The sequence below is a fragment of the Eptatretus burgeri genome, chromosome 17 (assembly GCF_056783735.1).
Source record: "Eptatretus burgeri isolate ZD-2024b chromosome 17, Ebu_testis_v1, whole genome shotgun sequence".
Lineage (NCBI taxonomy): Eukaryota > Metazoa > Chordata > Myxini > Myxiniformes > Myxinidae > Eptatretus > Eptatretus burgeri.
The window spans coordinates 45537712-45550174 of NC_140977.1; the positions used below are offsets into that span (position 1 = coordinate 45537712).

Sequence of the window (12463 nt, forward strand, 5' to 3'; positions counted from 1 at the left end):
TTACTGGCGAATCGTTTTTGATGAAAATGGCTGCCTGTGGTCTAGATTGAAATTTACAGTTAATTAATCTGCATTTGCCCACCTGCTTTGCCTTGTACTTCAAATTAATGCACAGATATTACTGTGATGTGACCAAGTTTGAATGAAAAACATATATTTATGCTCCGCCCATATTTTGCTTCGTGCGTATTCATGTTTTGCCTCGTATGTATATTTATGCGCCCGCCCATCTGTCGCATCATCGCTGCAAGTGGGCAAGAGTGGTGCTGCCCTGTCTGGCAGGACGTGTGGTTGTTGTGGACAAGGCACCATTTTTACCGATGCACTTCATGTTTTAAATAGAGAAAAAGTGATTTAAACCTCTACAAGTGTTAGTTGAAGTTCCTGGAGCGTTTTTATTGAAGAATCAGGACACGTTGGCTGTTGCAAGAAAATCACGATCCTGGAGTATACACCTCTGCATACTGTTGCCCTTTCCTGATGATGTGTTTCCCTCGGAGTTCCATGCCAACATCACCTAAGACACCGTTGCTCATGAAACATCAGCAAGATGAGTTGTCTTTGTCACTGAAGCTCCTGCCAAACACGCCCCAACAATCACCCCTCTTTCGAAGTCACTGAGGTCTCCTCTTGCAGCCATGCGAGCAATAATTATAGGGAACCAGGCCTGTGCAGAATTTTTATGCTTGACTCTAAGCTTGCTGGAATGTTATTTGCTTCATTAACACATGGGCCAGACTTGTGTGGAAGTCGTTGCTTTCAATACAATTGGTGTCCCTCATTTTCCCACATGATTCCATTTTTTTTTGTCCACTACCTGTACACATCAGTAGCTGCATAAATTTGCCTCACATTGAGTTGTGCGATTATTGTGAACATTTGTTGAGGAAGATGCAAAATACAGTACATAAGTGAAAATTTCCGATCACACCTATAACCTTAAATTCCTATCCCACAGTTGGATCGTTCAATAAACCATGTCTCACTTACAGCAACTTTGTCATATCCCTCACCAGCCATTCTAGCTTCTAACCGTTCCATATTTCCATTCAAGCTCCTGGCATTTGTGTACAACACCCTTAACCTTTCTCTTCCGTTACCCAGCCCCTGCTTCCCCAACTCTCAAACATACCCTCAGTCTCTAGTCTAAAAAAGTTCCAATTTATTTGCAAAAAAGTTCCAAAAAAGTTCCAATTGATCGTATGCACTCACTATGACCATGCATGGATCCCAACATATTCACAAACCCAAACACCTCTCCCCTCACCCTCCGAAACACTGGTTAACATCCATTACTCCATTAAAATCTGTTCGTTGGTGTCTCTTAAAGTTTCATTTCCAAAAATCTTTATTACAGATGTTGCAGTACTGTATATCGTTTTAGTGCTTTGAATTGCTCCAATATTGACTTTGTGTTTGCGAGTCGTTACCTGTTCTTTAAAGTTTGATTTTCTAAAAATATCTTTATCTCAAATATCACACAGTACAAGGTTGTTTGGAGTTTGGATTTCTTCAATGTTCATTTTGTGTTGGCGAGAAAAAAGGTGTGTGTTGTCGTATTTGTCATCTTTATTACAGACAGACATCTCAATAAGTTATATACAGTATGCCATATTAGAATTGGAGAATATTATTTTCAATGATTTTTTGGAGAAGAGTTTTTTTCTCACTATTTATGGAGAGAGGATTATTTAAAAATGATTTTAATGAGAATATATTTGTCGCATTTATATTGAGAAAGATTATATTAGTCTCACCCCAAAGGGGATCGATGCAAGACTATTGCAACGTGTGTGCGTGCGTGCGTGCGTGCGTGCGTGCGTGTGTGTGTGTGTTTTTTTGCTTGCTTTGCAACCTCTTGTCTGATCGATGTGAAACTTTAAACATAGGAGGGACTCCCCATGGAGAATATTTTATTGATAACTCTTATGTCATATATCACATGGTATGGCAGCCATATTTAATTAAAGGAAAAATTTTGGGCATCTTTTTTTCGAAAACCGCTCAACAATTTTTTTTTTGAAACTTGGCATGTCACAAACTCCCCATGGGGTATACAGGGTAACAACTATGACATCATCGGCGAAGTGCTTTTCCAGCCATAATTGGTTGAATCTAAATCCTTATCCAAAAAATCTGAAGCTTCATAAATTTGACGTACAAAATGATGTGAGTGAAGAAATAAATTTATGACATCATCGGTCATGTGGTCTTGCAGTTATATTGGATTGAAAAAAAAAAACCGTTCAAAAATCTTCTTCATTGCCGTTTAACAGATTGATGCAATATTTCATACATATGTTCAACTACCATGGAGAACATACTTTGAATGTTTTTTTCATGTTCACCTTTATTGTCTGTTAAGAAGCCTGTATGCTAAACAAGAAGCTGCAGGAAGAGCAGAGTATGGAGATACAGAATGGTTTGGAATTGGAAAAGGAGTCAGACTGTGGTGCATTCTCTCCCCTTACTTGTTCAATTAGTATAGCGATTACCTCATGAAGAAATCAAAGTTTGATACCATAGAGGCTGGTGTCAGGATTGGAGGAAGATGTATCAACAATCTAAGGTATGCTGATGATACCACTCTGTTGGCAGAAAGTAAAGAAGACTTGATGAAACTGCTGCAGACAGTGAAGGAAAGTGAAAAAGCTGGTCTTTATTTAAACCTAAAAAAAGACTAAAATCTTGTCAACTGAGAAGATTGATCTGCTCAAATGTGGAAATAGTGGAAAGCTTCATCTTACTGGGTTCTAAGATTGAGATGAGGGAGAATGGAGAGAAATTAAGACAGTCAGCGTTAAGGAGAAGAGCATTGGTGGGATTGACAAGGATCTGGAAAGACAAAGATGTGACAATACAAACCAAGAGGAGGCTGATAAATGCTCTGGTATTTCCAGTTGCAATGCATGGATGTGAGTCATGGACAGTGAAAAAGAAAGAAAGGAAGAAGATTGGTATACAAGGTATACAAAAAAAGATTGACAGTTTTGAGATGTGGTGTTGGAGATGAATGTTAAAAATTGCATGGACTAGTAGAAGACCAAACAAATCAGTGCTTGATTAAATTAGACCACCACGTACATTAGAAGTGCTGATGCTAAAACATAAACTGGCATACTTTGAACACATCATGCAAGCAGAAAAAGAAAGTCTGGAGAAAGCAGTCATGCTGGGTATGGTTTGAGGGAAGAAGAGGAAGAGGCAGACCTTGTATGTGCTGGATGGAGGTGGTAAAGGCTGCAACCAAGATGTGTCTACCAAAGCTTTGGGAAACAGTGGAAGAAAGGGATGTTTGGGGAAACCTCATCATGAATGTCAGCATAAGTCAGACACAACTTGACGGAACTGGATTAGATGGTATCGGTGATCCTGGGCAGTTATTATTGCTCATTCTCCATTCCAGTTAAGCTGACCTCATTTGGGCACTTTATTGAGCATTTCATGTCGACTGTGAATCTCTCCAATTATTATTTCCTTCACCAATATGTCACGATGAAGCCTTTCTTAAAAATACAAAGTTGTATGTCTTTCCATTCTGGTGAATATTTTCATGTTTCTTCAAATATATATTTTTTCATGTGAAAACGTTATTAAAACCACCTGAGAAGGATATTTCAACCCTCGAATGACTGTGCTACTGGAATGAACGGCATAATGTGTCCTAATAACTTGCATTGCTGCTCTTGCTCATCCTCTCTCCACCTTTTTCACCCTGTCATTTGCATTAGGTCATCTCACATCTGCTTGGAAATCCAACATCACTGCACTACATTAAAAAGTGCAAAACCTGATCCCCTCAACTACAGACCTATCAGCATACTTCCAATCATCAGCAAGGTCATGGAATCCATCATCACAGTTGATATGAAAACATTGTTTTTCTCCAACAACCTCATCTCAGATAACCAATTTGGTTTGAGATGAACTCACTCTACCATGAACATGCTGCTCTACTCACCCAACAACAATGGATGGAGGCCCTCAATGTCAGACATAAGTTCAGGGGCATCTTTCTGAACATCTCTCGTGCTTTTGATACAGTCTAGTATCCTGGTTTGCTCTCCAAACTGTCTGCTTATTGCATCCAAGGCCAACTCCACACATGGCTTAATGACTTCCTCTACTCTCACAGCCAACATGTGGCATTCAATGGTGCCATTAATCTCCTCTCCCCAGGCAAGGCTGGAGTGCCCCAAGGCAGTGTTCTAACAGCTTGGCTGGAGTGCCCTATTCCTGATCTTCATTAATGATCTCTGACTCGCTGGAAAATCCTCTTTATCTATTTTCTGATGACTACTCCCTCTGCCATGACATCCCTCATCCTTCAGACATGCAGGCTGCAGCCTCTTTCCTCTCCTGGATCTCACAATCAGCCATGATCTTTCTTGGGCAAACAACATTTCAATGTTGGTCTCCAAAGTCAGCCTCTGACTGCATATCATCCATCATACAAAGTCCTTCCTTGGCACACCTAAACTCCTATCAACCTATAAGTCCTTCATGAACAGCTTGAGGGAGGACTGCTTTCCCCTCTGAGCTGATGCCTCGACCTCACATCTTCCTCAGCTTGACACTGTGGAAACCAGGGCCTTCAAAATCAATGGAATCTCCCAGTCTGAATCTGAAACTATGGGCTTATCACTTCCCCATCGCAGACTGGTCGGTGGTCTGTCTTCTCTCACCTCCTTTCTGGTCTTGCATCCACGGCTCTTTCCGTGCTTTGTCCCCCCCCCGCCACCCCCCCTCCAGGTTTCTGCAGGGCTCACACGATCCACCATCAACCCTCTTCTGGTAAGACTACCTAAATCCAGGATCACTTCTCACCAACACTCATTTGTCCATCTTTTTCCCCACCTGTGGAATAAACTTCCACATACTCTTCAATTTCATTCCTCCCTCCAGGTCTTCAAGACAGCTGTTCACCGCCATGTCAGATTGTCCCCAATCCAAAACCATGTCTTTTCTACCCTCGTTAACCACACCCAAATCCCTCCTAATTTTACAGTTTTCCTCCTTGAAGTTTCCTTCTCCATGCATACATGCATGTTTTACATCCTGTTTTTGTCTGTTATGTCCTGATTCGTTCAGTGAGCTAGCTCTTTCATGAGCCTTGATTATGATACAAAAAAGGCCCCTCCCCCATTAAACAGAGCAGGTATGGTGATCACACCCCCCCTTCCCCCGAGTGAATCAAATTGTACCTCTTCATTGAGTATACAAATTATTTTAGAAAAACAGAACCTTCGAGTGACCTTTCTTTTTCTGAGTATTCTGATGCACACCTAAAAAAATATCTCTGCATGCAATGTCACATACTATACAGTACACATGAATGGATTCACACAGGTGCAAATCTTGTCATGGAACTAATATTTCCAGAGTTATAAAGAATTTTTGAAAAACAGAACATTTGTGCAGCTACTCCCCACTGTGAGTAAAATCACATCTCTTTCAATCATATGAGAATATGAAGGATTTTTCTTTTTTACAAACAGAACATTTGTGTGGCTTTTCTATTTTATACTTCTCATGAACATCTTATTGACAAGGGTCTCTGCATGCTACATCACAAACAGTTTGCTCAATTGGCTTCAAACAGATGTGAATCCTTTCATGCAGCTTTACATCCCACATCCTTGTGAAGGCTTTTTTGACAAACGGAATATTTGTGCGGCTTTTCTCCGCTGTGAATAATGTCATGTACCTTTGCAGTCCACAGCCTTGTGAAGGATTTTTCAGAAATGGAATATTTGTGCGGCTTTTCTCCACTGTGAACAAAATCATGTCTCTTTAGTTCAGATGAGGATAGGAACAATTTTTCATAAACAGAATATTTGTACTACTTTTCTCCCCGATGAATCCTTTCATGTACCTTGAGGTTCCACATCCTTGTGAAGGATGTTTGACAAATGGAACATTTGTGTGGCTTTTCTCCACTGTGTATCAAATCATGTCTCTTTAGATCTGATGGGGATATAAAGGATTTTTGACAAAGAGAACATTTGTGTGGCTTTTCTCCACTGTGAATCAAATCATGTCTTTTTAGGTCGGATGGGGATATGAAGGATTTTTGACAAACAGAACATTTGTGTGACTTTTCTCCCCTGTGAATCCTCTCATGCACCTTTAGGTTCCACATCCTGGTGAAGGATGTTTGACAAATGGAACATTTGTGTGGCTTTTCTCCACTGTGAATCAAATCATGCCTCTTTAGATCTGATGAGGATCTAAAGGAATTTTCACAAACAGTACATTTGTGTGGCTTTTCCCCACTGTGAATCATCTCATGTTTCTTGAGGTGGGATGGGAATGCAAAGGATTTTTTACAAACAGAACATTTGTGTGGCTTTTCTACCCTGTGAATTCTCTCATGTATCTTTAATTTCCATGTTGTAATGCACGATTTTTTACAAACAGAACATTTGTGTGGTTTTTCTCCACTGTGCATCCCTTCATGTATCTTTAAGTTCCACATGCTTGTGAAGGATTTTTGACAAACGGAACATTTGTGGGGCTTTTCTCCGGTGTGAGTCAAATCATGTCTCTTTAATTTGGATGTAGATATAAAGGATTTTTCACAAATAGAACATTTGTGTGGTTTTTCTCCTTTGTGAGTGAAATTATGCCTGTTTAGATCAGATGAGGATAAAAAGGATTTTTGACAAACAGAACATTTGTGAGGCTTTTCTCCCTTGTGAATCATCTCGTGTTTCTTGAGGTGGGATGGGAATAAAAAGGATTTTTTGCAAACAGAACATTTGTGTGGCCGTTGTGTCAGGTGAGTGATTCCATGTGTCCTTAATGCAAATGAAGTGGTGAATGCCTTACTACAAACGGTGTACTTGTGTGGCTTTTCACTAGTGCGAATTATCTCATGTATGGTTTGCAGAGCTGAAGTTTGAAATGTTATTTTACAACAAGAACATCTGTTTGGTTTATTTCCCGTGTGAATCATCTCATGTAGCTTTAGATAAGAAGAGGTTGTAAAGGCTTTTTCACAAAAGGAACATTTTTGTGGTTTCAAACCATTGTCGTAGTGCTCATGTGTCTTTAAAGAAAACAAATTTGAAAATGATTTTTCACAAATAGAACACATGTACAGCATTTCATAACTTTGAGTAGTCTCACACATCTTTAAGGCAGATGCACAACTTGTGAAGGCTTTTTCAAAAACAGCATCTTGCTGTACATTCTCACCAATATGAGTCATTTCACATTTCTTCGGAGCAGTTGAGGATCTCCTTCTCCTGACCATGTTTCTTTTCATTATCTTGTTGTGTGAAAATGACCGAGCTGGACTTGAACACAAGTTTACAGAATGCTCCACAGATATCTCTGCAATGTGGAAGAAAAAGAGACAAAAACACTTTCATGTTTTGAAAAACTATGTCTATTACTATTCTTTGCAGTGCAATTTCAGTAGATTTGTCTTATGGAAAAATTAGAATGCATAGCCTTCAATATGAATGAATATGTCCGAATAACGCTACTCCACAACATATAACAAAAGCTTGTTTGTTTGTTTTTTTCTAAATCCTCACACAAGTTTATTGTCATCCTCTTAATGCAGGTTTGTTTAATGACAGACAAATATATTATTTAGTCTCAGGAATACACAACCAACAAAAATAATAAATCAAAAGGTTCACTGTAACCTTGTTACAAAATGAATAACGTGAGTAGTATGGAGATGAGAATTCTGGAAAAAATTGGAAAATTAAATGAATAAAAAAAATAGGTAAACTAGAAGGGCACTCGGTAGAGCGCATATCTCTGCTCCATAATGCCTGATGTACGAGAACATATCCGCCCCAATACATTTTTGAAATATCAAGCTATATATCGTTTTTGATCCCAATCTCTCAATGGTGAAGAATCACTTAAGAAGTTCGAATATTCAGATCTGGATTCGGATCTTCACCAAAATCGAAGCAATTCGTCATGGTCACACACCCAACCTGTCCACCAAGTTTCATCCAAATCCGTCCACAACTTTTTGAGATATCGTGCTATATGTTTAATATCTCTGTGAGGTTCTTTGTCATCATTCCTGGAGGTCCAGCTATCACTGGAACAAATTTTGGCATTGTTCAGCTTCCAGGATCTTCTCACTTCATTCTTAGGGTCTTGGTATTTGGTCATTTTCTTGATTTCTGCATCATTTAGTCCAAAATCACTGCTATTAACACCTCAATAAACAATGCCTTTTTCTCTTTTTTTTTGTACCCAAGTATATCTGGTCGCAACGCTTTGTTTTCGATGTGCACGCTCGATGGGATCATTAGCTCGTACATGAGCGGTGGGTACTTCCATGTTTTCAGTGATTACTTTTGGTTCATGTTCTCACAAATTTTCAGGAACTGGGACATCATTTAGTTTTTGCAGATGTGTCAGCGGATTACATTAAAAAAAAAACTCTGTTGTGTCATTGTGTGTACAGCTGTTCTGACATTAGTTTGTTTTTGTGAGTGTATTTCGTAATAAAGTATAATGTATCATTCTCTTTATTAACCCCACCTCCACCCCTCACCTTTTTCTTTTCTTGTTTTTTTTTTCTCTCTCTCTCTCTCTCTCTCTCTCTCTCTCTCTCTCTCTCTCTCTCTCTCTCTCTCTCTCTCTCTCTCTCTCTCTCTCTCTCTCTCTCTCTCTCTCTCACCCCATCCTCGCATCCCTCCCTCCCACGGTATAGCAACATTTGGTGAGGCATAGCTCTCCCCACCTCCCACCCCCATCCTCACTCCCCCCCTTTCCTAGCTTCCCCTCCCTCCTGCCTCCTCTCTCTCTCTCCCCTCTTTCTACCTCTCCCTTCCCTCCCTCCTCTCTCAACCCCCCTCCAGCGAAGCGACGGGTTGTATTTGCTTGTAATTAATAAACAGACGTACGTAATTGAAAGACAAAAACATCATGACATGACACACATGCGCGTGCGACACACACACACACACACACACACACACACACACACAGTGAGAGAAGGGTTCTTCTTCATTTATGATGGACGGAAATAGCCAAATATTGAAGCCAAATATTCACTGTTTAAAAGCACTTTCAAATTTCCCCATTAACTTCCAAATCTACAGGACGGAAATTAATCAAATAAAATTGTCAATAAACAAAATAATATTTTATCAAATAACCATCATTTGACCACACATTTCCTCCCACTTTCAAGTGAGCAGGACTGAAAAAATGTTTTAATCATTTTTTTTATTTTATCAATTTAATCTTATCATTGCCAGGCAATACCTTGTTCCTCTTCCCACCCCTTCCCCTCCCTCCATCCAACCCTTTCCCTACCTCCATCCACCCCTTCCCCGACCTCCATCCACCCCTTCCCCTGCCTCCTTCCACCCCTTCCCATCCCTCCCTCCACCTCTTCACATGCCTCCTTTCACCCCTTTCCATGCCTCCTTCCACCCCTTCCCATGCCTCCTTCCACCCCTCCCCATGCCTCCTTCCACCCCTTCCACTGCTTCCTCCCACCTCCACCTTTTCCTCCAACCTCCCACTTTCACCCTTCCCCTCCCTCTTCCAACAAAGGCATCCGGCATTACCCGGGAACTAACGTACATCAATTGGACAACCAAAATGAAGCACATACTTAGACAAAAACATCACCTGTTGTTTCACTGATGGGAATACTAAGAGAGAGGGGGGGGCAGAAAAAGAGGGGGTGGGAAAGCAAGGGGATGGGGAAGGGAGAGAGTGAGGGAGGGTAAGAGGGGGAGGGGAAGGGGGGAGGGGGGAGAGCAAGAAAGGGAGGGGGAAGGAAGAGGGGGAGAGACCAACACCTCACCACGTGTTGCATTCCCCTCTGGAAGGGAGGGGGAGCGAGGAGGGGGTGGAAGCGAGAGAACGAGGAAGGGGGGAGGGAGAGCAATAGAAAGAGAGAGGGGAGGGGACCTAGGAAATTTGGGTGAACAATGACGGGGGGGGGAGGTGTGGGGGGGGGGGAGAGCGACACCTCAAACATTGAGTGGAAATTTTTCAGAGTAAATGAATTCAAATATTTTTCCAATTCTCTCTTGAACTCAGAATTCACTTGTTCCATTGCTTTATCCATTTATGTTCCATTGCTTTCTAATCCTCCAGTTACATTAAAACCATCTTAAAATACATATATTTAAATTTATTTTGCCTTCCGAGGTCAGGTCAGGTACAGTGTGACCACTCCTCATTTTCAAATATGTCAAGGTGAGCCAATGAAAAAAGCCAAAAATTCACAAGGTTTCGGAAAAGCGATGATAATAGAAAACCGATACGCCAAGAAAACCTACAGAAAACCAAGATGCCAAGGTGAACAACGAATAGCCAAGATCTTGTGAAAAAAAGCCAAGGAGTGGTCACACTGGTCAGGTATGGGAGCATGCGCTGGAGTAGCGCGTCGCCGCGTCCACTTTCCGCCCCATCTGGGAATCCCCGAGGCAGATGCCTGACCCATCCTCATCTCCTTGAGCAGTAGCCAAGGTTTTATGGAGTCTGACAACGTCTGACTTTAAGCGATTTTGGACACAAATTCTGACCGGCGATAGCCAAGGATTCTCCGAAGAAATCTGGTACCAAAGGAGTTAAGTCTCCGTATCAGATCCTTGGTCAGAATCCAAGTCTCACATCTGTAAAGCAAGACTGGAAGCACCAAGGACGAAAAGATTCAGACTTTTGTGCTCTTGTACAGGTACCGACAGTGCCACACCTCATGATCCAGTGAATCCATGATTTCCTCAGCATGACCCAGACGTCTATTGACCTCTGACTCACAACATACAGAGATATGAATATCACTCCTCACAATATATGAATATCGCTAAGGGAATCTCTCCGTGACCTTAACTCTCTCCGTGACTCTCCGTGATCTCTGACATGCTGCCTCAGAATCCAGTCCATACAAGTACTGAGGCCAAGAAACACCCTTGACGAACTTCAGTAACAACTGGAAATAAGTCGGACATGAGTAGAGGATAAATAGGGCTTCTGAGGCAGCCATTCAAATGAATGGGGGAAAAGGGAAAAACTCTGACTTAAGCCCAAAATAGGAGACTGATTCCTCCCCCTCCCATACAAACAAATGTAAAATTGAGACGATTCCCTTCCCTCCCATACAGGCAAATGTTAAATTGAGACTTACTGATTAAAGCACGTCTTTCCTTTTATATTTTCATTCTATTCAAAAAGCAAACCAATGAATATTTGTCCATGTTCTACTTTGGGAAATAACTTAATTTTTATATTACATTCATCACCATCGAGTATATTCACAAAGATTACTTTGGAACATAAGGTAGGTCTATATGTTTGTGATGAAGTTCTTCTGGATATTTTAAATCAACCTCAAAATATTATCCAACTTCAGCTTCATCCAATTCTTTTTGAGAGGAGACAACAATGTCTTGTAAAACTTTTCATAATGTTTTTCTTTAACCCATTTAAGTTTTCCATCAGGTAAAGATTGAGACATAGCCCACCCATAGAAATTGTTAGCATCATAATACATCGGGTAAGAGTTGTCCTTATTCTTATTATAATCAGGAAGATATTTGTTATTTGCTTCAGCATATCTCTTGGAACATACTTGAGATATCCCTCCTCTTTTAGCCTTCTCTATCAATAAAAGCATATCTATATCACTGATTAATTCCAAATTCTGTTTTGTCATTTTAAACATAGCACTCCAAACCAAACCCGGGGCTGTGTAACGGTGCACGGGGTCTAATCCATAAGAATTTTTATAATGACAGACTGTTCTACAAGTTTGAAACACATCAGCCAATAACAATACATCAGTTTTAAGATATAAATCATGATATTCTCCAAGATTCTTTATATTAAACTTCTCCCAAACCTTTTTAGCTTGTGTATACTCTCTCTCAGAAATATGAGTTTTATTCAACTTGCTATTGAAACTTTCCCTTGAAGGAAGTTGTGTTTCTTTAAACTTCTCAAATCAATCCATGTAGTCATACGGATATATTCCCTTTTGTGATAAGAATTCAATCTCTTCTTGATTTGAGAAATGTGATTTAAGATTCGGTAAGTTTTTAATATTTGATGCTAAGTTAGATAATGGACTTGCCATAAACTTGTATGTGTCAAGAAATCTGATATGGGTTATGGGGGATGTATGAATTGTTTTTGTGAATGAGATGTATTTTTGATCTGTTTTAGGAATGGCAGAAATATCTCCAGATGTCTTTGAAAGTTCATTTATAAATAGGTGTGTGTCATAATGAGCATTGTTGTGAAGAAAGACAGGAATAAAGTTTGAGGGATTGTAATTAAGATTACAACGGGAATGAGCTGGACCTCTATATTTACCAGTAAGATGACAGTGATCCCTAACCTTGACATCTACCTCAATTTTCTCCTCACAAATATGACAGATACTGTTCTTTCTAAATTCCTTTTTCTCTCCCTTTGTTAATGACATTGGTTTATAGGTTTTAACCATTATTTCTCTAAGTCT

At 40.2% G+C, this 12463-nt stretch overlaps 1 pseudogene across 1 annotated transcript in view; it reads right to left on the reverse strand.

Annotated features, from left to right (window-relative positions):
* Nucleotides 1-12463, reverse strand: part of LOC147009958 (uncharacterized) — a 45479-nt pseudogene continuing 33016 nt past the window's right edge. The window contains exon 2 of the transcript XR_015053072.1: nt 1-7338. The product of XR_015053072.1 is annotated as an uncharacterized LOC147009958 (transcript). The remainder of the gene's footprint in view (nt 7339-12463) is intronic.